General features: G+C 38.4%; 1 long non-coding RNA gene across 1 annotated transcript in view; it reads right to left on the reverse strand.

The window, feature by feature from the left end:
• LOC139034711 (uncharacterized) overlaps nucleotides 1-18279 on the reverse strand; it is a 38245-nt gene extending 19966 nt beyond the window's left edge. Inside the window, exon 1 of the long non-coding RNA XR_011487209.1 lies at nucleotides 18206-18279. This is a non-coding gene — a long non-coding RNA (uncharacterized lncRNA). The remainder of the gene's footprint in view (nucleotides 1-18205) is intronic.
• Between the last annotated feature and the right edge of the window lie 7600 nt (nucleotides 18280-25879).

Below are 25879 nucleotides of genomic sequence, written 5' to 3' on the forward strand. Positions count from 1 at the left end.
ACTATCAAGGGTGAAACAGATCACCAGCCCAGGTTGGATGCATGAGACAAGTAAGTGCTCAGGGCTGGTACACTGGGAAGACCCAGAGGGATGGGATGGAGAGGGAGGTGGGAGGGGGGATCGGGATGGGGAACACATGTAAATCCATGGCTGATTCATGGCAATGTATGGCAAAAACCACTACAATATTGTAAAGTAATTAGCCTCCAACTAATAAAAATAAATGGAAAAAAAAATTTTTTTTTAAATCCCTGTGATCATGACAGCTGGAGCCATGAAGTGGGTTAGGGCTGTCACACTAGTACAGTAAGTAGTAATGTACAATCACAACAAACCAGTTTCTGAAATAGGAAATGTTTTTTGCATGGAAGCATAATTAGTTACAGCGAATCCGTGTGCTTCTTGACAAAGGCATTGCCTCTCTCCAAAAAGCTTAAAAGTAGGCAAGGTACAATCCAAGGAAGAAGTTTGTAGTGTGAGTAAAGGATCTTTTGGGGATGAGAAACTGTTGGCACAAAATTGTTGGGGAGTCCAAATTCCTGAAGCACAGAGCTCTCAGACAAATTGAATTCTGAGTATATATTAGTTTAGGGCAGCTCCCACTACTAACTCTCGTCCCTCTTAATTCTAGATCCTGGTACCCACCTGGGAGTAGAGTTGCATCTACTAAGACTTGGAGTGCTTTTATGCAGTAAGCATATATGGAAAGTAAGCTAGTAGATTTCAGTCTCTAACCAATCAGATGAGTTTCTCCATTTCACTTGAAGAAGAGTAAGAGAGAATACAGATAGGCTGTCCTAAGTGGGGAAGGGGGAGGAGTGAGTACCCCATGTTCTGTAGAATCTTGTTGACAATAAGGGATCCCCCACTACCAGACGACAGAAGAATTTCCCAGAAAACTAAAATCATTGAAGGAGGTATCTTTATTGAGTTCAGTTGCTCAGTCGTGTCCAACTCTGTGACCCCATGCAATGCAGCATGCCAGACTTCCCTGTGCTTCACCATCTCCTAGAGCTTGCTCAAACTCATGTCCATCGAGTTGGTGACATCATCCAACCATCTCATCCTGTCATCCCCTTCTCCTCCTGCCTTCTATCTTTCCCAGCATAGGGTTTTTCTAAGGAGTCAGTTCTTCTCATCAGGTAGCTAAAGTATTGGAGCTTCAGCTTCAGCACCAGCCCTTCCAATGAATATTCAGGACTGATTTCCTTTAGGATGGACTGGTTGGATCTCCTTGTAGTCTAAGGGACTCTCAAGAGTCTTCTCCAACACCACACTTCAAAACACTTCACCATACCTCAGTGCTCAGCTTTCTTTATAGTCCAACTCTCACATCCATACATGACTACTGAAGAAACCATAGCCTTGACTAGACAGACTTTTGTCGGGAAAGTAATGCTTTTTAATATGCTGTCTAGGTTGGTCATAGTTTTTCTTCCAAGGAGCAAGTGTCTTTAAATTTTATGACTGCAGTCACCATCTGCAGTGATTTTGGAGCCCAAGAAGATAAGATCTTTTATTGTAGGTAGCAAATATTAAGAAAACTGGGAACAAGGGCCAGTTCTCAACTGTGGCTGCATGTTAAAATCATCTGAATCCTTTAAAAAATTGGCTCTTCAGCCTCTCTCTAGACCAATTAAGATAGATCTTTAGAAAAGGAGCAAGTCAGGGGTATCTTAAAAAAAAAATCTTTCTAAGTGATCTGATGTGCATTCAAGGTTTAGAATTGGAGAAGACTTTCCCAAAGACACTGTCCCTCCCCAAGCATTTACCATTCAGAGAGATTTACCATGGAAGACATGTCTTCAGTACAGGTTTCAATGATGTTTTGAAGGGGAGGGCAGGAACTGTATCTCATATGTTCATCTGTTTATATCCTGGTGCCTGGCACAGTCTCTGGCACAATACTAATCTCTCAATAAGCATTTACTGCATGAACTTCTTCATACCTAAGGTTTGTATTAGGTCGTGAAAGTCACTCAGTTGTGTCTGACTCTGCGACCCTATGGGCTATACAGCCCATGGAGTTCTCCAGACCAGAATACTGGTGTGGGTAGCCTTTCCCTTTCTAGGGGATTTTCCCAACCCATGGATCAAACCCAGGTCTCCCGTATTGCAGGAAGATTCTTTACCAGCTGAGCCACAAGGGAAGCCCAAGAATACTGGAGTGGGTAGTTTATCCCTCCTCCAGTGGATCTTCCTGACCCAGGAATCAAACTGGATCTCCTGCATTGCAGGCAGGTTCTTTGCCAATTGAGCTATCAGGGAAACCCAAAGCAAACATTTGTGTGGTTTTGGGAAGCATTTATGATGCCCTGGTATTTTATGGTATGAGTTTTTAAGAACATAATTCTAATTTATAACATTAATTTCAAGTAAATAATATTTATATGATTCAACTGGTGAATACTATCAAGAAATCAGGAAAGTCATAAAAGGAGTAAGGGATCTCTGTATTATATTCTGAAAGGGACTTATCCCATTTATCCTTGCACAAACAGCATTCAACAACCTGAGAAACCTCCAACAGAGGATTTAGAGAAGATGCAGAGATATTCTCACCATTTTTATTTTAAATGTTAAATACATTATATTAAAACAATTATAGTCAGCTTCCAATTATGACAGAAAGAAGAGGTCAGCAATCCACTTTACTAAAATATATATATATATATATATAACTGGACAAAATTGTCAAAAGCACCTATTTTAGGGTGGTAGAAATCTACCAAAGATGGACAAAAAATTGAAAACTTGCTGAAGATTCAAATAAGAATAGCTTAAGTCTAGTACCCACCCCACCCCACCCCCAACCCCTCACCTAACTCAGTCAGCAAAATGGTAGTCTTCTAACCCAGCAGCTTTCGGTGCCAGACTTGGAAGACTTAGATTTAGGGTAGGCAGTGGGGGTGAAATCTTGTGACTTCATATGAGAATTAGTGAACTTGGTTAGAAATGAACAGGAAAAACCCACAGCTGTGTTAGCCCAGAGATGTAGTCTCAGTTGGGATGAGTAGCAGACCAACCAGAAATTAAATGAAAGAAATCACAGAAGGGTTAAGATGAGTTCTCCATGCATCATTAGGGTGACTAGGAATACCGAAAATTAACCCAGATGTGGGAAAGAATGGAAAAACAAGACCACAACACTGGTGGGACAAATAGAAAACAAAAGAACAAAATAGTACACCTAAACTCAACTATTGTTGAGTCACTGAGTCATGTCCAACTCTTTTATGACCCCATGGACTGTGTAGTCCACCAGGCTCTTCTGTCCACAGGATTCCCCAGGTAAGAATACTGGAACGGGTTGCTATTCCCATCTCCAGGGATTCTTCCCGTCCCAGGGATCAAATCCGCATCTTCTGCATTTCAGGCAGATTCTTTTTGCGACCCCATGGACTGTAGCCCACCAGGCTCCTCCATCCATGGAATTTTCCAGGCAAGAGTACTGAAGTGGGTTGCCATTTCCTTCTCCAGGGGTTCTTCCTGACCCAGGGATCGAACCCGGGTCTCCCACATTGCAGGCAGATGCTTTACCATCTGAGCCACCAGGGAAGCCCAAACTCAACTATAACATGCATTAAATACAAGTGGATTACACACTCCAAACAAAAAGCACACACTGTCAAAATGGACTTTTAAGAAAAAGAAATGCAAAACCCAACTATATGATACTTAGAACTTTAAGTATAAAAAGAGAAATAATCAGAGTAAATAGATGGAAGAAGTATACTAGAAACACATTTAGCATAGAGAAACTAGACAGGTCTATTCATATGGTTGGTAAAGAAATCTTCAAGGCAAGGAGTATTAACAAAGATTTAATAAGATGTTTTATAATGATAAAAGGATCAATTCATCAAGAAAAGCAGTCTTAATTATTTATGCTCCTAATAACTAAGCTTCAAAACTCATGAAGCAAAGCTGATGCAAGAAAAAAAATCTAAAATCACAGTTGGAAATTTAACAGCTTTTTCTCAACAGATGACAGAATAATTATCCAAGGAATCAGTAAAATTATGAAAGATTTGAAAACACTGTCCACCGCCTTGATCTAATACTAATCAGAACACTACACCCAACCATGAAGGCTATATTCTTTCAAATGTACATAGGGCATTTACCAAGATGGGCCATAAAACAAGTCTCAATAAATGTCCAAAGAGTGACAGCTTATGGAATGTTCTCTGGCTGCAGAAATAATTAAATTAAAAATCAGGAGCCCTGACAAGTTGTTTAAAAATCCCCCAAACATTTGGAAGTTAAATAATATATTTCTAATCTTTGGTTCAGAGAACTCACACTGGAAATGAGAAAATACTTAGACCTTAATGCTTGAGAAAATACGACTTTGGGTTTTATGGGATGCAGCTAAAGCAGTGCTTAGAAATGTACAACTTTATATACTCATATTAGAAAAGAAGTTTAAAACCCAATTAACTAAGTCCCTACCTAGGGAAGACACAAAAAGAAAAGCAAAGTAAATTCGAATTAAGCCTTAGGAGGGATATTTTAAGATAAGAGCAGAAATCAATGAAACAGAAAACTTAGAAACAATAAATATTATCAGCAAAATAGAAGTTTTGTTTTTGAAAAAGATAAAATTAATAAATCCCTAGCTTCCTTGGTGGCTCAGATGGTAAAGAATCTCCCTGCAAGGCAGGAGACCTGGGTTCAATCCTTGGGTTGGGAATATCCCCTGGAGAAGAAAATGGCGGCCCACTCCAGTATTCTTGCTTGGGAAACACCATGGACAGAAAAGCCTGGCAGGCTGCAGTCCATGGCATCACAAAGAGTCAGATACGACTGAGTGACCTTCACAGCAGTACTGATTTAAAGAGAGACTGTAAATGATCATTGTCAAGAATGAAAAGAGACTTCAATCAAGATGGTGAAGTAAGAGGATGTAGAACTCACCTTCCCCTACAAACACACCAAAAATACATCTACATGTGGAAAAATTCTCACTGAATACTAACTTGAGATAGCAGAAAGACTCTTGTACAACAAGGTGGAAAGAGAGATACAGGCAGAATCAGGTAGGAAGGGAAGAGAAGTGATCAGACCAGGATCTGTGACCATAGGAGTGAAATCAGAGGAAAAGGGAGATTATATGGGAGAACTCTCCCCTAGGGAGTGAGCAGTCTGAGCCACTTATTGAGTTCCCCAGCCCTGGGGTCTGACAAAAGGAAGAGGAATTCTGCTGGCTGATCAGAGGGCCAGTGGGACTAACAGGAGGGCTGTGGAAAACCCGGACTCTGCCCATGAGAAGTGAGGGAATGGCTGTTTGCTTGCAAAGTGGGGCGGAAATGGCAGATTGAAACCATGAGGTTGGCTGACTGGTTTCCCATGAAAGCACCAGCACAGCACACATCCCAGCCTGACCTGAGTGAATGTTGCAGCACTGATCTGCCTCACATTGCAGCTCCACACTGCAGGGATGGCTGTGATGACCATGGAACCCTGTAGCGGCTCAAACTCCAAGCAGCATCTGAGCTGAGGGAGGAAGCCTGGCAGTGCACAGGCAGTGCATCAGAAGCAGACACATCTCTCATACTGGCCCGATCATCACACCCTCTGAACTGACCCTTGTCAAATACCCTGTCAGCCTTTCCTGCTCCAGCACTGGTCCTCTTGGAGACAAGGGCACTGGTGTCTTGAGTGGGAAGAGCACACACTTAAAGGGAACTGAATCTGCTTGGGCCTGAACCTTGGGGCTCGGTTTCCAAAACTTGGGATCAGACCCCGTCCCCAACAGGGACGTGACAGTCACTGAGCAGAGAGAAAGCCCTATCTCACATCCTGTTACTGTCTTCAGTTCAGTTCAGTTGCTCAGTCATGTCCGTCTCTTTGCGACCCCATGGACTGCAGCACGCCAGGCTTCCCTGTCCATCACCAACTCCTGGAGCTTACTCAAATTCATGTCCATCGAGTCGGTGATGCCAACCAACCATCTCATCCTCTGTCGTCCCCTTCTCCCATCTTCAAATCTTTCCTAGCATCAGGGTCTTTTCCAATGAAAAAAGGTTACTGTCTTAGCCCCTCCTTCTTCAGACCCACCTCCAACCAAGGTGATAACTGCCAGCACAGCCTGAGGACAGGCATGACTTGTGTTCACATCAAATCCAGCTCTCCCAACAAAGCCATTGAGCACACACAGGCAGTATAGGGATGCTCCCACATAAGGACACCCCTTCAGGATCACAATAGGTAACTGTCTCAGCAATTTCAGAGAGACAGAGAAACGATCATAAGCAAAATGAAAAAAGATGAATATATCTCAATTGAAAAAGCAAGAGAAAACCCCTGAAAAACAACAAATGAAACAGAAATAAACAATTTATTAGATAAAGAATTCAAAGCATTAGTAGTAAGAATACTAACTGAATTAGGGAAAAGAATAGATGAGCACAGTGAGAATTTTGATGAGGAATTAGAAAATACAGAGAAAGATCCAGTCAGAACTGAGTTATATACAACTGAAATGAAAAACACACTAGAAGGAATGAATAGCAGACTAGGTATTACAGACCCTGTAAGTGATTTGGAAGAAATAATAATGGAAATCACTCAATCAGAATGGCAAAAAGAAGAATAAATTTTTAAAAATGAGACCATTTTTAGGGTCTCATTTTAAGGAATTTCTGGATAATACCAAGTATACCAATATTCACAGTAAAGGGGTCCAGAAAGAGAAAAGGAGGTGAAGAATGTATATAATGAAATTATGGGTAAAAAATTTCCCAAGTCTGAAGAAGGAAATGGATTATGTAGGTACATGAAGCACAGAGGTTCCCAAATAGATGAACCCAAACAGATCCACACATATATGTCTATACCATAACTAAAATGGCAGAAGTTAAAGAGAGAATTCTAAAAGCAGCACAAGAAAAACAAAGAATCATATACAAGGGAATCACCATAAAGCTATTAGCTGATTTTTTTCTGGCACACTGTTGTAGGCCAGAAAAAAGTGGCATGATATACTTAAAATGCTGAAGAAGAAAACCTGCAACATAGGGTACTCTATCCAGAAAACTGTCATTTAGACTGAAAAAGAGATAGAGAAATTTTGAGTCCATCAGTATCAGGCCAACTGTAAAAGACATGTTAAAGGAGCGTCTCTGGAGGAAAGGATAAGTCTGTAATAAGAAGGAAATCTCTACAGGAAAGGAAAAATCCCACTAGTAAAGGCAAATATAAAAGGAAGTCTGATTATCAACCGCTCAAACTGGCAAGAATAGTGAAACATCAAAAAAATTATAAAATTAAGTGTAACTACAATAATCAGTAATGGGATAAACAAGATGTAAAATATGACATCAAAAACACTAAGTTTGGGGGAAGGGAATAAAAAGCTGGATTTTTAAAATGCTTGAACTTAAAGGACTACCTGTTTCAAAAAACAGATATAGTTATATATAAACCCCAGGGTAACCACAGATCAAAAATCTACAACAGATACACAAAAACAGGAAAGGAACACAAGCACACCGTTAAAAAAATTGTCACAAACTACAAGGGAGGAAACTAAACAAAGAAGAACAGAGAACTACAAAAACAAACAGAAAACAAGAAACAGTATGGTGGTAAGTACAAACTGACAACTACCTTAAATGTCAATGGACTAAATGCTCCCATCAAAAGATACAGGGTGGGTTGGTTAGATAAAAGGCCCATCGATACTCTGTTTACAAAAGACTCACTGCAGAACTAAAGACACACACAGACTGAAAATGAAGGCATAGAAAAATATTTCATGCAAATTAAAATGACAAAAAAATTGGGGGTAATAATATTTTTTATTAGATAAAATACACAATAACAGAAAACTAACCAAACTGATCACATGGGTCACAGCCTTATCTGACTCAATGAAACTACAAGCCATGCATGTAGGGCCACCCAAGACAGACAGGTCATGGTGGGGAGTTTTGACAAAACATGGTCCACTGGAGAAGGGAATGGCAAACCACTTCAACATTCTTGCCTTGAGAACCCCATTAATAGTATGAAAAGGCAAAAAGACAGGACACTGAAAGATGTACCATATTGGGTACCAGATCAGTGAGTACCCAATATGCTATGGAAGAAGAGCTGAGAAATAACTCCAGAAGGAATGAAGAGGCTAAGCCAAAGTGGAAACAATGCCCAGTTATGGATGTGTCTGGTGGTGAAAGTAAAGTCCAATGCTATAAAGAACAGTACTGCATAGGAACCTGGAATGTTAGGTTCACGAATCAAGGTAAATTGGAAGTGGTCAACTAGGAGGTGGCAAGAGTAAACATTGACATTTTTGGAATCAGTGAACTAAAATGGATTGGGTTGGGAGAATTTAATTCAGATGACCATTGTATCTACTAAGGTGGGCAAGAATCCCTTAGAAGAAATGGAGTAGCCCTGACAGTCAATAAAAGAGTCCAAACTGCAATACTTGGGTGCAATCTCAAAAACGACAGAATGATCTAGATTCGTTTCCAAGGCAAACCATTCAATATCACAGTAATCCAAGTCTATGCCCCAACCACTAATGCTGAAGAAGCTGAAGTTGAATGGTTCTATGAAGACCTACAAGACCTCCTAGAACTAACACCAAAGAAAGATGTCCCTTCCATCATAGGGGACTGGAATGCACAAGTAGGAAGTCAAGAGATACTTGGAGTAACAGGCAAATTTGCCCTTGGAGTACAAAACAAAGCAGGGCAAAGGCCAACAGAGTTTTGCCAAGAGAATGCACTGGTCATAGCAAACACCCTCTTCCAAGAACACAAGAGATGACTCTACACATGGACATCACCAGATGGTCAAAATCAAAACCAGGCTGATCATATTCTTTGCAGCTGAAGATGGAGAAGCTCTATACAGTCAGATCATGAGCTCCTTATTGCAAAATTCAGACTTGAATTGAAGAAACTAGGGAAACACACTACACCATTCAGATATGACCTAAATCAAATCCCTTACAATTGTACAGTGGAAATGACAAATAAATTCAAGGGATTAGATCTGATAGACAGAGTGCCTGAAGAACTATGGACGGAGGTTTGTAACACTGTACAGGAGGCAATGATCAAAACCATCTCCAAGAAAAAGAACTGCAAAAAGGCAAAATGGTTGTCTGAGGAGGACTTACAAATAGCTGAAAAAAGAGAAACAAAAAACAAAGGAGAAAGGAAAGATATATCCATCTGAATGCAGAGTACCAAAGAATAGCTAGGAAAGATAAGAAAGCATTCCTAAGTGAACAATGCAAAGAAATAGGGGAAAACTAGAAGGTAGAATGGGAAAGACTAGAGATTTCTTCAAGAAAATTAGGGATACTAAGGGAGCATTTCATGCAAAGATGGGCACAATAAAGGACAGAAATGGTATGGACCTAACAGAAGCAGAACATATTAACAAGAGGTGGCAAGCATACATGGAACTGTACAAAAACCTCTTAATGACCTGGGTAACCACTATGTTGTGATCACTCACCTAGGGCCAAATATTCTGGAATGCGAAGTCAAGTGGGCCTTAGGAAGCATCACTACGAACAAAGCTAGTAGAGGTGATGGAATTCCAGTTGAGCTATTTCAAATCCTAAAAGATGCTGCTGTGAAAGTGCTGTATCAATATGCCAGCAAATTTGGAAAACTCAGCAGTGGCCTCAGGACTGGAAGGATAATGCCAAAGAACGTTCAAACTACCACACAATTGTACTCATTTCACATGCTAGTAAGGTAATGCTCAAAATTCTTCAAGCTAGGATTCAACAGTATGGGAACCAAGAACTTCCAGATGTACAAGCTGGATTTAGAAAAGGTAGAGGAACCAGAGATCAAATTGCCAACATCTCTTGCGTCATAGAAAAAGCAAGAGAATGCCATTGCCTCATTGACCACGCTAAAGCCTTTGTGTAGATCACAACAAACTGTGGAAAATTCTTAAAGAGATGGGAATACCAGACCACCTGACCTGCCTCCTGAGAAAACTGTGTGCAGGTCAAGAAGCAGTTAGAACCAGACATGTAGCAATGGACTGGTCCCAAACTGGGATTGGAGTATGTCAAGGCTGTATACTGTCACTCTGCTTATTTAACATATATGCAGAGTACATCTCGCAAAATACTGGGCTGGATGAAGCACAAGCTGGAATCAAGATTGTATGGAGAAATATCAATAACCTCAGATATGCAGATGACACCATCCTTATGCCACCTAAAGATCCTATTGATGAAGGTGAAAGAGGAGAGTAAAAAAGCTGGACTAAAATTCAACAGTCAAAAAATTAACATCATGGCATCCAGTTCCATCACTTCATGGCAAATTGTTGTTGTTGTTGTTCAGTCACTCAAGTCATGTCCATCTCTTTGTGACCACATGGGCTGCAGAATGCCAGGCCTCCATGTCCCTCACCATCTCCCAGAGTTTGCCCAAGTTCATGTGCATTGCATCAGTGATGCCATCCAGCCATCTCATCCTCTGACTCCCTCTTCTCCTTCTACCCTCAATTTTTCCCAGCATCAGGGACTTTTCCAGTGAGTCATCTGTTTGGATCAGATGACCAAAACATTGGAGCTTCAGCTTTAGCATCAGTCTTCCCAGTGAATATTCAGGGTTGATCTCCCTTAAGATTGACTGGTTTGACTTCCTTGCTGTCCAGGGGACTTTCAGGAGTCTTCTCCAGCACAGTTCGAAGGCATCAATTCTTTGGCATTCTGCCTTCTTTGCAGTCCAGCTCTCACAACTGTACATGACCACTGCAAAGACCATAGCCTTCACTACACAGACCTTTGTTGGCAGAGTAATGTCTCCACTTTTCAACACACTGTCTCGGTGTCACTTTTTTTTTTTTTTTTTTTGCCTGGCAAGAAGCAATCATCTTCTGATTTCATGGCTTCAGTCACCATCTGCAGTTACTTTGGAGCCCAAGGAGAAGAAATCTGTCACTACTTCCACCTTTTCCCCTTCTATTTGCCATGCAGTAATGGGGCCAGATGCCACAATCTTAGTTTTTTTAATGTGGCAAGTAGATGGGGAAAAAATGGAAATAGTGACAGACTATTTTCTTGGGCTCCAAAATCACTGCAGATGGTGACTGCAGCCATGGAATTAAAAGATGCTTGCTCCTTGGAAGAAAAGCTATGGCAAACCTAGATAGCATATTAAAAAAAAGCAGAGACATTACTTTGCCAACAAAAGTAAGTCAAAGCTATGGCTTTTCCACTCGTCATGTACAGATGTGAGAGTTGGACCATAAAGAAGGTTGAGCACCAAAGAATCAGTGCTTTCAAACTGTGGTGTTAGGAAAGATTCTTGAGAGTCCCTTGGACTGCAAGCAGATCAAACCACCCAATCCTAAAGGAAATCAAACCCTGAATATTCATTGAAAGGGCTGATGCTGAAGTTCTAACACTTTGGCCACCTGATGTGAAGAGGCTGACTCACTGGAAAAGGCCCTGAGGCTGGGAAAGATTGAAGGCAAGGGCTAAACGGACGATAGAGGATGAGACAGTTGGATGGCATCACTGACTCAATGGACATGAGTTGAACAAACTCTAGGAGATGGTGAAGGACAGGGAATCCTGGCGTGCTGCAGTTCATGGGGTAGCAAAGAGTGGGACATGATGGAGCAACTGAACAACAACAATAACAGAAGACAAAGCATTATATAGTGACAAAGGAATCAATACAAGAAGAGGATACTACCCTCATTAACATATATGCACCTGATACATAGAGCAAATACTGACAGATGCAACAGGAGAAAGTGACAAAACAATAAAATAGGGGACTTTAACACTTCACTTGTATAATGGACATATTATTTAGGCAAAAAATCAATAATGCAATAGTGGTCTTAAATGAACAATAGATCCGTTGAACTTGGTACATACAGGACATCCATCCAAAACCAGCAGAATACTCATTATTTTCAAGTGCACATGGAACATTTTCCAGAAGAGATCACATCAGGACAAAACAAGTTTCAACAAATTTAACAAGATAGAAATTATATCAAGCATAATGGTATGAAAGGAAAAACTAATTACAGAAAGAAAAGTGAGAAAAGTGCAAACACATGGAAACATACAACTAAAAACATCAATGGGTCAATGAAGAAATCATTGAGGAAATCAGAAAATAACCTAACAAACGTAAATGGAAACACAACCATCAAAAAATCTATGGGATGCAGCAAAAGCACTTCTCAGAGTTAAGTTTATAGCAATACTTGAAACAAAAGAAAAATCTCAAATAAACAACCTAACCTTCCATCTAAAGAAAACAGAAAAAGAACAAATGAAGCCCCTAGTCAGCAGAAAGAAGGAAATAACAAAGATCAGAGAGGAAATATATAACATAGAGATCAAAACTAAAGAAAAAAAAGACAATGGAACCAAGAGGTTGTTCTTTGAAAAGATAAACAAAATTGATAAACCTTTAGTCAATCTTAGCCAATCTCATCAAGAAGGAAAGAGAGTGGGCCCAAATCAACAAAACAAGAAATGACAGAGGTATCAAAACAGGAAATAACCAATGGTTATTAAATTAAAAAATTTAATTAAAAAATTGTAAAAGAATACCACGAACAGTTTAATACCAACAAATTTGACAACCTAGAAGAAATGGACACATTTCTAAAATCATACAAACTTCCAAGACTGAATCAGGAAGAAATTGACAGTCTGAACATACCAGTCACCTGTAGTAAATGGAATTGATAATAAAAATATCACAACAAACAAAAGTCCTGAACCAGACGGCTTCACAGGAGAATCCTACCAAACATATAAAGAAGAGTTAATACCCATACTTTTCAAAATATTCCAAAATGTTGAAAAGGGACAGAACATTTCCACATTGATTCTGTGAGGCTACCATTACCCTGATATCCAACACCAGACAAAGATAAAAAAGAAAATTATAGGCCAGTATTTTTTATGAATATAGATGCAAACACCCTGAACAACATATTAGCAAACTGAATCCAACAATAAAAAAAAAAAGATTACACACCATAATCAAGTGGGATTTATTCTAAGGATTGTTCATAAATCAATCTCTGTTACACCAGATTAACAAGTGAAAGGATAAAAATTACACAATTATCTCAACAGAGAAAAGCATTTGACAAAATTCAACATCCTTTCATGATTAAAAACTCTCATCAAAGTGCCAACATAATAAAGGCCATCTATGACAAACCCACAACTAACATTATATTCAGTGGTAAAAAACTGAAAACGTTTCCTGTAAAATCAGAAACAAGACAAAAATGTCCACTCTTTCCACATATATTTAGCAAATTATTGGAAATTCTAACAAGAGCAATTAGACAAGAAAAATGGGGAAAGGGCATCCAAACTGGAAGGGAAGAAGTAAAATTGTCACTATTTGCAGATGAGATGATGCTATATATATATATATAAAACCCTAACATCTCCACCAAAAGCTATTGAAAATAATAAATTAACTCAGTAGTCAGACACAAGATTAATATATAGGAATCTGTTGCTTTTGTACACAAGTACACACAAATACTATCAGAAAGAGAAATTAAGGAAACAATCCCATTTACAATCACACCAAAAAGAATAAAATACCTAGAAATAAACTTCACCAAAGATGTGAAACAATTATACTTTGAAACTATACTATATACTTATGAAAGAATTTGAAAATGATATAAAGCAATGGAAAGATATCCTGTGTTCTTGGGTTGGAAGAATTAATATTGTTTAAATGAAGATACTATCCATAGCAATCTATAGATTTAATATGAAGTGAAGTGAAGTTGCTCAGTCGTGTCTGACTCTTTGCAACCCCATGGACTGTAGCCCACCAGGCTCCATAGGATTTTCCAGGCAAGGATACTGGAGTGGGGTTGCCATTTCCTTCTCCAGGGGATCTTCCTAATCCAGGGATCAAACCCAGGGCTCCTGCATTGCAGACACAGGCTTTACCATCTGAGCCACTAAGGAATCCTAGATTTAATATAACCAGTATAAAAATAGCCAGGATATTTTTCACATAACTAGAACAAATAATCCTAGACCAAACTAGAACAAAAAATTTACATGGAGCCACAGAAGATCCCAAATTGTCAAAGCAATCCTGAAAAAAGAAAGAACAAAGCTGGAGGTTTAACTCATCCAGACTTCAGACTACAGTACAAAGCCACAGTAATCAAAACAGCATGCTACTGGCACAGAAACAGATACATAGACCAATGGAACAGAATAGAGAACTCAGAAATAAACCCACACATCTACGGCCAATTAATCCAGAACAAAGAAGGCAAGAATATACAATGAAGAAAAGACAGTTTCTTCAACAAATTGGGCTGGGAAAACTGGACAGCTACATATAAAACAAAGTAATTAGAACACTGCATCACACTATATACAAAAATAAAATGGCTCAAAGACCTAAATTTAAGACATGAAATAATAACACTTCTAGAAGAGAACATTGATGGTAAACACTTTGACGTAAATTGTACTAATATTTCTTTGGATCAGTCTCCTAAGGTAAAGGATATAAAAGCAAAAATAGAAAAATGGGACCAAATTAAACTTAAGAGATTTTGTACTGCAAAGGCAATCTACAACCAAAGAAAACATTTGTAAATGATATGACAGATTAATGGTTAGTGTCCAAATTTATAAACATTTACTATAACTGAATATCAAAAAACCAAGAACCCAGTTAGAAGATGGGCAGAAAATCTGAACTGACATTTTTCAAAGAAGATATACAGATGGCCAGCAGGCACATGAATAAAAATCCTCAACATTACTTATCATCAGAGAAATGTAAATCAAAACACACAATGAGATATTACTTCACACCTGTCTAAAACTGGCCACCATCAAAAGTATACAAACATTGGTGAGGGTGTAGAGAAAAGGGAACTCCAGTATACTGTTGGTGAGATTTCAAATTGGTATAGCCACTATGGAAAACAGTATGTAATTTCCTTAAAAAACTAAAATTAGCACTACTGTATGATTCAGCAAAGCCACTGCTGGGTATATATTCAGAGAATATGAAAACACTAATTCAAAAAGATACACACACCCAAATATTCACAGTAGCACTATTTACAATAACCAAGATACAGAAGCAACCTCAGTATCCATCAAGAGATGAATGGATACATAAGGTGTGCTACACACACACACACACACACACACACACACACAGGAATATTACTCATCTAAGTAAAAGAATTGAATTCAACCATTTGCAACAACATGGATTGACCCAAGAGAATATTATGCTTGGTGTAATAAAGACAAATACTCTACATTAGTATTTATATGTGAATTCTGAAAAATGAATAACAAAACAGAAACAGAGTTGCAGGTATACAGAAGAAACTAGTGGCTACCAGTGGAAAGAGGGAAGAGGGGAGGGTCAAGATGGGGTATGGGATTAAAAGACACAAATTACTGTTATAAAATATGTAAGTAACAGGGATATATTCTATAACACAGGAAAAACATAGCCATTATTTTCTAATAACTTTAAATGGGCTACAATCTATAAAAATATTGAACCACTATATTGCTTACCTGAAATTAATGCAATATTGTAAATCAACTATATTAAAAAAAAAAAAAACACCTAAGGTTACCATCCAGAAAAAAAAAAGAAACTGGGGAGGGTATCACTACAATGAAGAAAAGAGGGTCACTACAGATCCTATAGGCATTAAACAACTAATAAGGGAATATTTGGAGGACTTATGACAATAAATTTGATAGTTTAGCTGGAATGGATGATGTCCTTCAAATATAGAATTTACCAAAACAGATATGAGAATATAAAATCTGAATAACTCCATACCCATTAAGTAAAATGAATTCATTATCAAAAAAACCTCTAGGACCAGAGAGTTTAAATGGTGAATTCAAACATTTAAAGATTCCAATACCAATTCCTTCAAAAAATAAAGAGGAAACACTTAACTACTATATTTCAAGGGCCAATATAAGTATGACACCAAAACAAATGACAAAAATAAGAAAATAAGTTTACAGATCTATATTGCTCATTAATACATATGCAAAAGTCATTAACAAAATGTGACCAACTCAAATCCAGCACTACAAAAACAAAAACCTGGACAATATATCAGGGCCAAGTGGATTTATTCCAAAGATGCAAGGTTGGTTCAACATTCAACAAATCAGTATAGTTTACCATAATAATGGAGAAAAAGGGGACTATCATTATGATCTAAGTAACTGAAGAAAAAAATTCAACAAAATTCCACTCATTCAAGGTCAGAAATTCTCAAAAAAAAAAAATAACAACAACTCGGAATAGAAAAAAATTTCCTCCATTTGATGAAAACATCTATAAAAAATCTAAAACTAGTATCATAGACAATGGTGAAATAGTGGACGCCCCTACTTCAAACCTGAGAACAAGTCAACCCCCATCACACTTCTATTTGATTTTGTATTAATGGTTCTAAATCGTGTCATAAAGAAATAAAAAAGCATGATTGGAAAGGAACAAGTAAAACTGTCATTATTTGCAGAAAGCTTTTTTTTTTTTTTTAACATGGAAGACCCTAAGGAATACTAAGGAGCAACTACTGGAACTATTTAACAAAGCCACGGGACATAGGGCAATATACAGAGGAAGGAAAAAATATGTATATGTGTGTGTGTGTGTGTGTGTGTGTGTGTGTGTGTATTTACATACTTGCAACAATTAGAAGATGAAAATTTTGAATTTATAATAACAGTAATATAAAGAAATCCTGAATAGGTAATAATAAATTTAACAAAAGGCATGCAAGATCTCTGCGCTGGGAATTATAAAACACTATGAAAAAGTAAGTGACCTAAATAAACAGAGAGTTGTAACACGTTTATGTATTGGAGCACTTAACATTATCATGATGTTGATTCTCCCTAAATATATCTATAACAATAAAAATACCACAAACACTTTAGTAACTTTGATAAGTTTATCTTAAATTGTATATGGTAATTGACATAGGTCAATTTAAGCACAGTTGAATGGTCCATGCCACCTGATTGCAAAGTTTGCTGTAAAGCTTTCATCAAAACTCTGTGATACTGGCATAAGGAAAGATAACTAGATAAATGCTACAGAATAGGGAGTCCAAATTTAGGTCCAAACATACACAGTTAAATGACTTTTGACTAATGTGCCAGAGCTGTGTAGTAGGGAAAGGATCATCTTTTCAACAAGTGATGCTGGAACTATTGAATAAATGAAAGGGGGGAAAATGAATCTTAACACCTATATCACACCAAATAATTAATTTGCAATGGGCCTCAGAATTAAGTTAAGAGCTTAAACTACAAAGTTCCTAGAAAAAAACACAGAAGAATATCTTCATGATCTACTTGCACAGAAACCAAAAAGTACTAATCGTAAACAAACAAACTGATAGATGCCTACAGCTCCTTTTGGGGAGAGGTCATTCATGATCATGGCCAATGTGGACACAAAGCCCAACACAGAAAGGTCTTTGGCTTATAGACCAAAAAAAAAAAAATGTTGTCAGCCATTTTAGCAAACAAAGAATGCCACCATCAAGCCATCAGTCATGGCAGCTACCACCAGTGGTAAACCCCGAGGGACATTCAAGATGGGAAAAAATAGGCTATTGGCCCTAAATACTTAAAATGAATATCAGAGGAATAATTTCAATGAAACTAGACTCTTGCATCTTCCCATACATAGATAGGCACCAAAGTTATGAACTTGAATGCCTGGGTTTTGTGTGTGTGTGTGATTAACAGGGAAACAGGAGGAAAGGGGACAGGGCACAACCTTTAAAAGAACGACAGAGCCATAGGACCTGACACAGACTGGCTAGAATCAACTAGGTTCAATATGGTGGAAGATGCGGCTTTCAGCAGACCTTGAGTCTCATTATACACAACCTGTGATACATTAGCATGCTAAAAGACACGTCCCCCAGCACCATGACAGTTCTGAGGCTAACCACCAAAGACCAAGAACTGGGCAGTGGCCCAATTCCTGGAAATCCCCACCATTTTCCCCAAAATAATTAGAATAATCTTCCCACTCATTAGCCTATGAAATTACCCCAGCCCATAAAAACTAACCATGCCACATTTGAAAGCTCATGCTCTCTTGCCTTCTGAGATGGCCCACACTCTGCCTACAGAATGTATTTCCCTCTAAATAAATACACTTCTTACCTATCACTTCATCTCCAAATTCTTGCACAACAAAGCAAGAATCTCAAATTCACTGGCAACAGCAGTAATCTCTTCATGTTCAACTACATTTTTTTCCCCCCAGCAAAGTCTCCTTTATATCCTGGCTCCTCCCTTACCTCTTTGGAAACTTCCACAAAGCATCTGAGAGGCTGTTTACATGATACAGTCCTTAGCAACAGCCTCAAATAAACTGTAATTCTCAACTTTTAGGCTGTGTGTTTTTTTCAGTTGACAGACTTCTGGGTTAGGCTTTTTTTTTGTTTTGTTTTATCGGTCATTTTTCTCAAAAGGGAAGCCTCACTACAAGCTACCTATCTCCTCTCCTGTACAGAAAAAACAACTGAGACACAGAAGTTGAGAAATGAGTCATCCCTGAGCATCGGTGGTGTCAGCAAAATGGCAGAGTGGGCAGCTCCAAACTCCTATCCCTCCACATAAACACTGAAAACACAAGCAGCAACTGTGAGAATCAGCTTCTCCAGAACTTTTGAAAAGGGTCGAAAGTTTATAGCAACCAAACAAATGCTGAATTAGGAAAAAGGCAACTTAAAAATGGCAAGAAAGCTTTGTGGCATTTTTACTTGTTCTTGCTACATCCCCTCCCTGGCTCAGCAGCAATCTTGACATCAGCAGCCTCTACTCCCACTGTGGCGCTCTGTCCCTGGTTCCAGAGGGAGCAGAACAGAGCTTATTCACAAATTATTGTGTTTGTCTGTCCTAACCTGTCTGGGGGGTAATAGAAGGACTGCTGCACAGCACTATCTCTGTTTTTTTATTCACTTGGAACCCACACGGGGAAGAGGGTATGTGTGACAAGCACTGCTGAGAACTCTGTAAGACAAACAAAAAATCCAGTTTCCTGTGGACAAAAGATTAAGGCTGAGATGTACAATAGACTGCCGAAGGACTGGGAGGAAAACCAGGGAGAGATTCTTTGGGAAATTAGGACAATTCAAAAGTGTCTGTGTATATGGGAAAATTCAGAAAGCAACATCCATGCCCAGTTCAGAAAAGACCTGAGAAGACCCTAAGCTTTTACAGTTGGCTGCTCTCCAGGCTCAGGGCAAGCAGGAAGTGAGGGCTGACAGAGTTTTAAATCATTAGGCGCAAAGAGATGGAAATACCAGGCCACCTTACCTGTCTACTGAGCAATGTGTATGCAGATCAAGAAGCAACAGTTAGAACCAGACTTGTAACAATAGACTCATTCAAAATTGGGAAAGGGGTCATCAAGGCTGTATGCTGTCACCTGCTTATTTGACTTGTAAGCAGAATATATTATGTGAAATGCTGGGCTGGATGAACCACAAGCTGGAATCAAGATTGCCAGAAGAAATATCATCAATCTCAGATACACAGATTACCACTCTAAATGGCAGAAAGTGAAGAGGAACTAAAGAACCTCTTGAAGAGGGTGAAAGAGAGTGAAATGCTGGCTTAAAACTCAACACAACACTCAAAGAAACTAAGATCATGGTATCCGGTCCCATCATTTCATGGCAAATAGATGGGAAAACAATAGGAACAGTGACAGACTTTATTTTCATAGGCTCCAAAATCATTGTGGACAGTGACTGCAGCCACGAAATTAAAAGATGCCTGCTCCCTGAAAGAAAAGCTATGACAAATCTAGATAGTGTATTAAAAACAGAGGCATCACTTTGGTGGCAAAGGTCCATCTAGTCAAAGCTATGGTTTTTCCAGTAGTCATGTATGGATGTGAGAGTTGGACTATAATACAGCTGAGCACTGAAGAATCGATGCTTTTGAACTGTGGTGTTGGAGAAGACTCTTGAGAATCCCTTGAACTGCAAGGAGATCAAACCAACATCCTAAAATAAATCAGTCCTGAATAGTCATTGGAAGGACTGATGCTGAAGCTGAAACTCCAATGCTTTGGCCACTGGATGTGAAGAACTGACTCTTTGAAAAAGACCCTGGTGCTGGGGAAGATTGAGGGCAGGAAAAGTGGGCAACAGATGATAAGATGGTTGGATGGCATCATCGAATCAATGGACATGAGTTTGAACAACCTCCGGGAGATGGTGAAGGACAGGAAAGCCTGGAGTGCTGCAGTCCATGGGGTCACAAAGAGTCAGACACAACTGAGTGACTGAACAACAACATGTTTAAAGCAGTGCTCTAGAACACAAAGAGAAGGAAAGATAGAGGTTTTGTTTGCTTTATTTAGTTTCTGGATTTCAAAAAAATTGGTCAAACACTAACTGAATACAAGTTAAGTTTTCAACAATTAAGAAAAACAAATCCTGGGGGAGAGGCAGAATCTAGCTTCCAGAGTTAACACATTATAATATTTGAATGTCCAATTTTGAGCAATAACAAAATTATAAAGCATACAAAAAATCAGGGAAGTATGATCCATTCAAAGGAGAAAAAATGAATTGACAAAATTGTCCATGAGGAAGCTCAGATACTGAACTTATTGGGCAAAAACTTTTAAGGTTATTTTAACTATACACCTAAAGCAACTGGAAAAAGAAAAACAAAAAACTCCCAAAATTAGTAGAAGAAAAGAAATCATAAAGATCCAAGCAGAAACAAATGAAAAAGAAATGAAAGAAACAATAGTAAAGATTAATAAAACTAAAAGCTGGTTCTTTGAGAAGACACACAAAATTGACAAATTCTTAGCCAGACTCATCAAGAAAACAAGAGAGAAGAATAAAATCAACAAAATTAGAAATGAAAAAGGAGAAGTTACAACAGACAATGCAGAAATACAAAGGATTATAAAAGACTATTATGAATAACTATATGGCAATAAGATAGATAACCAGGAGGAAACGGACAGATTCTTAGAAAAGTTCAATCTTCCAAGACTAAACCAGGAAGAAATAGAAATTATGAACAACCCAATTACAAGCACTGAAATTGAAGCTGTGATCAAAAATCTCCCAAAAAACAAAAGCTCAGGATTCTATCAAACATTTTATAGAAGAGCTAATGGCTATCCTTCTAAAACTCTTTCAAAAAATTGCAGAGGAAGGAACACTTCCAAATTCATTCTATGAGGCCACCATCACCCTGATACCAAAACCAGACAAAGAAAACACACAAAAAGAAAACTACAGGCCAATATTACCGATGAACATAGATGCAAAAATCCTCAACAAAATTTTAGCAAACAGAATTCAGCAACACATCAAAAAGCTCATATACCATGATCAGGTTGGGTTTATTCCAGGGATGCAAGGATTCTTCAATATACGGAAATCAATCAATGTGATATACCATATTAACAAATTGAAAGATAAAAACCATATGCTCATCTCAATAGATGCAGAAAAAGCCTTTGACAAAATTCAGCACCTATTTATGATTAAAACTCGTCAAAAAATGGGCACAGAAGGAACCTACCTCAACATAGTAAAGGCCATATATGATAAGCCTAGAGCAAACATTATTCTCAATGGTGAAAATCTGAAAGAATTCCCCCTAAGGTTGGGAATAAAACAAGGATATCCACTTTCACCACTATTATTCAACATAGTTCTGGAAGTCCTAGCTACAGCAATTAGAAAAGAAAAAATAAATAAAAGAAAGCCAGGTCGGAAAAGAAGAAGTAAAGCTCTCACTGCAGATGACGTGATACTGTACATAGAAAATCCTAAAGATAGTATCAGAAAATTACTAGAGCTAACCAGTGAATTTAGCAAAGTTGCAGCATACAAAATCAATACACAGAAATCACTTGCATTTCTATATCCTAACAATGAAAAATCAGAACGAGAAATTAAGGAATCAATCCCATTCACCATTGTAACAAAAAGAATTAAATATCTAGGAATAAGCTTACCTAAGGAGATGAAAGAACTGTACACAGAAAATTATAAGGCACTAATGAAAGAAATCGAAGATGAAATAAACAGATGGAGGGATTTTCCATGTTCCTGGGTAGGAAGAATCAATATTGTGAAAATGACTGTACTACCAAATGCAATCTACAGATTGAATGTGATCCTTATCAAATTACCAATGGCATTTTTTACAGAACTAGAACAAAAACTTTCACAATTCATATGGAAACACAAAAGACCCCGAATAGCCAAAGAAGTCTTGACAAAGAAGAATGGAGCTGGAGGAATCAAATTTCCTGACTTTAGGTTATACTACAAAGCTACAGTCATCAAGACAGCGTGGTATGGCACAAAAACAGAAATATAGACCAATGGAACAAGATAGAAAGCCCAGAAATAAACCCATGCACCTATGGGGACCTTATTTTTGACTAAGGAGGCAAGAATATATAATGCAGCAAAGAGAGCCTCTTCAATAAATGGTTCTGGGAAAACTGGACAGGTACATGTAAAAGAATGAAATTAGAACACTTCCTAACACAAATATAAACTCAAAATGGATTAAAGACCTAAATGTAAGACTAGAAACTATAAAACTCTTAGAGGAAAACATAGGCAGAACACTCAATGGCATAAATCAAGATTCTCTATGACCTACCTCCTAGAGTACTGGAAATAAAACCAAAAGTAAACAAATGGGACATGATTAAACTTAAAGGCTTTTGCTTGGCAAAGGAAACTATAAGCAAGGTGAAAAGAAAACCCTCAGAATGGGAGAAAATAATAGCAAGTGAAACAACTGACAAAGGATTAATTTCCAAAATATACAAGCAGCTCATACAACTCAATACTAGAAAAACAAACAACCCAATCAAAAAGTACAAAAAAGACCTAAACAGACATTTCCCCAAAGAAGACATACAGGTGGCTAACAAACACATGAAAAGATGCTCAACATCGCTCATTATTAGAGAAATGCAAATCAAAACTACAATGAGATATCACCCCACACCAGTCAGAATGGCCCTCATCAAAAAGTCTACAAAGAATAAATGCTGGAGAGAGTGTGGAGAAAAGGGAACACTCTTGCACTGTTAGTGAGAATGTAAATTGATACAGCCACTATAGAAGACAGTATGGAGATTGCTTAAAAAACTAGGAATAAAGCCACCATATGACCCAGAAAGTCCACTCCTAGGCATATACCCTGAGGAAACCAAAATTGAAAGAGACACATGTATCCCATGGTTCATTGCAGCACTATTTACAACAGCTAGAACATGGAAGCAACCTAGATGTCCATCAACAGATGAATGGATAAAGAAGTTGTAGTATATATACACAATGGAATATTACTCAGCCATAAAAAGGAATGCATTTGAGTCTGTTCTAATGAGGTGAATGAACCTAGAATCTGTTATACAGAGTGAAGTGAGTCAGAAAGAGAAAGATAAATACCATATTCTAACACATATATACAAAATCTAGAAAAATGGTACTGAAGGGCAACAATGGAGAAACAGACATAGAGAATAGACTTACAACATGGGAAGAGGGGAGGAGAGGGTGAGATGTATGGAAAGAGTAACATGGAAACTTACTTTACCATATGTAAAATAGATAGCCAATGGGAATTTGCTGTATGGCTCAGGAAACTCAAACCCTAGAGGGATGGGATGGAGAGGGAGAAGGGAGGGAGTTTCAAAAGGGAGGGGATATATGTACACCTATGGCTGATTCATGTTGAGGTTTGACTGAAAGCAGCAAAATTCTGTAAAGCAATTATCCTTCAATAAAAAAAATTAATTTAAAAAACTTTTAAGGTTATTTTAAACATATGCAAAGTATAAAGGACTTACCAGGTGACACTAGAGGTAAATAACCTGTCTGCTAATGCAGAAGACATGAGACACAGATTTGATCCCTGGGTTGGGAAGATCTCGTGGTGGAGAGCATGACAACCCACTCCAGTATTCTTGCCTGGAGAACCCCATAGACAGAGAGCCTAGTGGGCTATGGTCCATAGGGTCACAGAGAGTCGGACATGACTGAAGTGACTTAGCACACACGCAAAGAATAAAAGAAAACTAAGGGCAAGGACTAAAGGAAACAAGCTATAGCTGTTAAGAGAAGGTCACTGTCATTAATATTGCCAGAAAGAAGCACTGTTATGTCATCAGATTCCAGATTTTCACCTTTTCCCCTCAATTCCTTTATCCCTCTTAAACATTATAGTGGTTTATTTTAGTTTTTAGATAATTCTGTTAGAGGAAACACTAACTGAAACTGCCCACGCTGGACAGGTAAGACAGTAGCCACTTGCACGAATTACCAGGAGATCCCAGTAAGGAACACGGAACTAACAAGCTACCACCAACTGGAAGAATTCAGGAAAGGTACATATGTCCTACCAACCTCCCAGAATCCTTCTCGCTGGAATCCATCTTGGCTGAGCAATACACTCACCACCAGAAAGGACTCTGAGTCAGAATGATTAGCTGAAGACAATCTGGAAACTAATCCCATCACCATAAAACCTGAGACTCTGAGCCACATGGCAGAGCAGTCCTCCTAGGTTCCCTTACCCTCCTATTCTCCACCCAGGTGCCCCTTCCCCATAGTCTCTTGCTTTGTCAGTACTTGTGTCTCCTCTGACAATTCATTTCAGAGTGTTAGACAAGAGCCCTCTTTCGGGCCCTGGAATGGGTCCCCCTTCCTGCAACAATTCCATATATATTTAATAATCAATTATTTCATTATTGTCAAAATATAATTTATCTCTATTATGACATCTACCATCACTGTGTAAGTTTTAAAAATTAAAATTTAAGAGTTTCTACTCATTTGAGTATTAATTCATTTAGTAATAAATTAAAAGTAGGTTTTAATGATGTTAATTATGAGGGCTACTCCATTTCTTCTGTGGGATTCTTGCAGATAGTAGTAGAATGATATAGCAATGATCATCTGAATTAAATTTACCCATTCCCGTCCATTTTATTTCACTGATTCCTAAGATGTAGATGTTTATTCTTACCATCTCCTGCTTGACCATGTATAATTTTCCTTGATTCATGGATCTAACATTCCAGGTTCCTAAGCAATACTGTTCTTTGCAGCATCAGATTTTACTTCCATCACCATCAAAGGTTTTGCGTTCATTGTCAGCAAATCTGGAAGATCCAGCAGTGGCCACAGGACTGGAAAAGGTCAATCTTCATCCCAATCCCCAAATAATGTGCTATCCATCCAACAACTGCACTCTCCATAGTAGTAAGGTCATGCTTTAAACCTCGCATACTACGCTTCAGCATTATGTGAACCAAGAACTTCCAGATGTCCTAGCTGGGTTTAGAAAAGGAAGAGGAACCTGAGATCAAACTGCCAACATTTGCTGGGTTATAGAGAAAAGCAAAGGAATTTCAAAAACATATCTACCTCTGCTTCATTGACTACAATAAAGCTTCTGACTGTGTGGATCATGATAAACTGTGGAAAGCTCTTAGAGAGATGGGAATACCAAACCATCTGACCTGTCTCCTGAGAAACCTGTAAGCAGGTCAAGAAGAAACAGTTAGAACCCTGTATGGAACAACTGATTGGTTCAAGATAGAGAAAGTACTACAGGGCTGTCGGCTGTCACCTGTTTGTTTAATCTATACGCTGAGCATATCATGAGAAATGCCAGGTTGGATGAGTTACAAGCTGGAATCAAGAGAGGCAGGAGAAACATCAACAGCCTCAAAATACCACTCTCATGGCAGAAAGCGAAGAGGAACTAAACAGCCTCTTAATGAGGGTGAAGGAAGAGAGTGAAAGAGATGGCTTAAGACTA

This window comes from Odocoileus virginianus, chromosome 4 (assembly GCF_023699985.2).
Source record: "Odocoileus virginianus isolate 20LAN1187 ecotype Illinois chromosome 4, Ovbor_1.2, whole genome shotgun sequence".
In the NCBI taxonomy this organism is placed as follows: domain Eukaryota; kingdom Metazoa; phylum Chordata; class Mammalia; order Artiodactyla; family Cervidae; genus Odocoileus; species Odocoileus virginianus.